Below are 3,945 nucleotides of genomic sequence, written 5' to 3'. Positions count from 1 at the left end.
GAAGATGGTGTCCCAGGAGCCTAAACAGATGCCCCTCCCCCCACCTGTGAGGTGGAGCAAGTTGGTTGGTCTGTTAAGCGCCGGGGTAATGTCTTCAAAACAGCATTGTAAGACGAGGACAAATGATGTCTCAGTCCCCCCCCTCTATTTAAAGAGGGCCGCTCCACTTTCACATAGATGGCCTCCCTTACGCCCCTCTCAAACCATCCATCCTCTCTGTCCAGGACGTGGACGTCCTGATCCCTAAAACTGTGTTTTTCTTTTTGTAGGTGGGTGTAGACTGCAGAGTCTTGTCCCGAAGAATTCCCCCTCCTGTGTTGCGACATGCGTTTGCTGAGCGGCTGTTTCGTCTCCCCAATGTAGAGCTCTTTGCACTCCTCTGTGCATTTCACTGCATACACCAGGTTGCTCTTTTGATGTTTGGGAATCTGATCCTTAGGGTGGACCAACCGCTGTCTCAAGGTGTTTTTAGGTTTAAAGTACACAGGGATGTTGTGCTTGGAGAAAACCCTTCGGAACTTCTCAGACAGTCCAGCCACATATGGAACGACAACATGACTTCTTCTGGGTTTTGGAGTTTTGGTGTTTCCTGGTTTTGGATCTTTCTGCTGGTTCTTTTGTGTTTTGGTGAAGGCCCACTCAGGATAGTGGCACTGTTTTAACGCTTGCTTTATATGTTTCTGTTCTTTGTCCCTTGCCTCTGGGTTGGTGGGCACGGTCTTTGCCCGATGTTGTAGGGTGCGGATCACTCCCAGTTTGTGCTCCAGAGGATGGTGAGAGTCAAACATCAGGTACTGGTCGGTGTGCGTGGGTTTTCGATAAACCTCCACTTGAAGCTCTCCTTCTCCTCCCAGGCTTATACCACAGTCTAAGAAGGGAAGTTGATTTTCCCTCATCTCCTCTTTTGTGGATTTGATGTAATTATCCACAGAGTTGATGTGGTCAGTGAAGGGGCCGATTTCATTGGTCTTCATCTTCACCCATGTGTCGTCCACGTACCTGAACCAGTGAGTGGGACGAGCTCCACTGTAAGTCTCCAGTGCCTTCCTCTCCACTTCCTCCATATATAGGTTGGCCACAATGGGAGACACAGGGGAGCCCATAGCACAGCCATGCTTCTGTCTATAGAAGACCTCTTTATATTAGAAATAGGTGGTACTCAAACATAGCTCCAACAGGGTGCTCACCTGGTCTGGGTTGAGTTGTGTTCTGTCCCTTAGTGTGTGGTCATGGCTCAGTCGTTCCCGCACTGTCTCGACTGCCAATGCTGTTGGTACGCATGTGAACAGGGATGTCACATCGTATGACACCATGGTTTCATCTTTCTGCATAGAGAGTCCACTGATTTTGTCCACAAAATCCTTAGAATTCTGTATGTGGTGTGGCGTGTTACCAACTAATGGAGCTAATACAGTGGCCAGGTATTTTGCAATGTTGTATGTAACTGAGTTAATGCTGCTGACAATTGGTCTGAGGGGGTAGTTGTCCTTGTGTATTTTCGGTAAACCATAAAGACAAGGTGTGGTTTCTCCTGGGTACAAACGATAGTATAGCTTGCGGTCTACAACTCCTTGTTTTTCTAAAGACTGTAGGCAATTGATTACCTGTTTCTTGAATTTGCTGGTGGGGTCTCTCTTCAGAAGTTCATATGTGTTATGGTCTCTCAACAGGCTGGTTACCCTGGAATGATAGTCGTCTGTATCCAGCACCACTGTACATCTCCCCTTATCTGCTGGCAAGATAGTGATGTTGTTATCCTTACTTAGAGATGTCAGGGCCCTTTTTTCTTGTTGGGTGAGATTGGATGGTGGGGGTTTTGCGTTCAGAAGAGACATGGAAACCTGAGCACGAAGCTGTTCAGCCACATCCTCAGGGATGTTATTGTTCCGGATAGCTGACTCGGTTGCTGTGATCATGTCTACCACTGGGATTTGGTCCGGTGTTACTGCAAAGTTCAGACCTCTGGCCAAAACCTCCATCTCTGGCTTTGTGAGCTCTCTATCAGACAGGTTTTTCACCCATTTGTCAGACATCTCACTCCCATCAAATTTTTCTTCACATGGAGTATTCCGTCCAAAGCCCTGAGTGTGTGAGCACAAAGAGTCAAACTTCTTAATTTGTCTTTCCTTGCTCTTGGTGTGTTGGGCCAACTGTGCTTGATGCACAAAATCAGTCACTTTGTGTAAAATGTCCTCTGGTAATTTGGTAGCCAACATTTCATGTAACCGTTTGTCTTCTTGCTTCAAGACATCAAGAGTGAAATGGACCTGTCGTATCCTTTCATTTAGTAGCTGTTTTTGTGCTCTCTGTAAAATACCTTTTGTTTTGTGGCCTTTGAGGGATGATCTGAGGCACAAGCTTTTTGGTGTGATCCCATGAAGCCGACATCTTAGGTGGAAGCGCACATGGTTCCTGTACTCTGCCACTTTTCTTGCTGTTTTCTCATACTCCCGTAGCACCTTCAGGCTGTCCTTGCCAAAATGCTCAGTAATATGTCTGTGGAGATTCATTTATCCAGGTAGAAAGTTCTTCTAAAAAGGGTTTTTATTTTTAAAAACACTGGACTTAAAACATACTTAAAAACACAAGACGTTTCGGTGTTCATCCAAACACCTTCATCAATTATCCAACTCTGTGGATAATTACATCAAATTCACAAAAGAGGAGATGAGGGAAAATCAACTTCCCTTCTTAGACTGTGGTATAAGCCTGGGAGGAGAAGGAGAGCTTCAAGTGGAGGTTTATCGAAAACCCACGCACACCGACCAGTACCTGATGTTTGACTCTCACCATCCTCTGGAGCACAAACTGGGAGTGATCCGCACCCTACAACATCGGGCAAAGACCGTGCCCACCAACCCAGAGGCAAGGGACAAAGAACAGAAACATATAAAGCAAGCGTTAAAACAGTGCCACTATCCTGAGTGGGCCTTCACCAAAACACAAAAGAACCAGCAGAAAGATCCAAAACCAGGAAACACCAAAACTCCAAAACCCAGAAGAAGTCATGTTGTCGTTCCATATGTGGCTGGACTGTCTGAGAAGTTCCGAAGGGTTTTCTCCAAGCACAACATCCCTGTGTACTTTAAACCTAAAAACACCTTGAGACAGCGGTTGGTCCACCCTAAGGATCAGATTCCCAAACATCAAAAGAGCAACCTGGTGTATGCAGTGAAATGCACAGAGGAGTGCAAAGAGCTCTACATTGGGGAGACGAAACAGCCGCTCAGCAAACGCATGTCGCAACACAGGAGGGGGAATTCTTCGGGACAAGACTCTGCAGTCTACACCCACCTACAAAAAGAAAAACACAGTTTTAGGGATCAGGACGTCCACGTCCTGGACAGAGAGGATGGATGGTTTGAGAGGGGCGTAAGGGAGGCCATCTATGTGAAAGTGGAGCGGCCCTCTTTAAATAGAGGGGGGGGACTGAGACATCATTTGTCCTCGTCTTACAATGCTGTTTTGAAGACATTACCCCGGCGCTTAACAGACCAACCAACTTGCTCCACCTCACAGGTGGGGGGAGGGGCATCTGTTTAGGCTCCTGGGACACCATCTTCTCTGGCTCACTCATTGAGCAGTCATGTGACCTTAGTCATGTGACTCCTTTGAGTCTATAACTGCCAGAGCTACTTCCTGTGGACCAAACAACTGATGAAGGTGTTTGGATGAACACCGAAACGTCTTGTGTTTTTAAGTATGTTTTAAGTCCAGTGTTTTTAAAAATAAAAACCCTTTTTAGGAGATATTGCATGTTTCAGATGTTTCTCTGCTTCATTACACCCAATTTAACCTCCTGAACTGCAGTTCATGTCATCTTAGCTGCACTTCTGTGTTGGCTTTACTGCACTTACTTTGTGATCTACCATGTTACTGTGTCTTGACTGTATTCCTCTGTTCTAAGTCGCTTTGGTTAAAAGTGTCTGCTATATGTAATGTAAT

The 3,945-nt window shown here is 46.1% G+C and overlaps 1 pseudogene; it reads right to left on the bottom strand.

Moving 5' to 3' along the window:
* LOC133452213 (uncharacterized) lies at nucleotides 1–2,510 on the bottom strand (annotated as a pseudogene).
* Nucleotides 2,511–3,945: the final 1,435 nt, after the last annotated feature.

Source organism: Cololabis saira, chromosome 10, assembly GCF_033807715.1.
Source record: "Cololabis saira isolate AMF1-May2022 chromosome 10, fColSai1.1, whole genome shotgun sequence".
In the NCBI taxonomy this organism is placed as follows: domain Eukaryota; kingdom Metazoa; phylum Chordata; class Actinopteri; order Beloniformes; family Belonidae; genus Cololabis; species Cololabis saira.
Note: the sequence above shows the minus strand (reverse complement) of the source record. Positions and strands in the feature narration are given on the sequence as shown.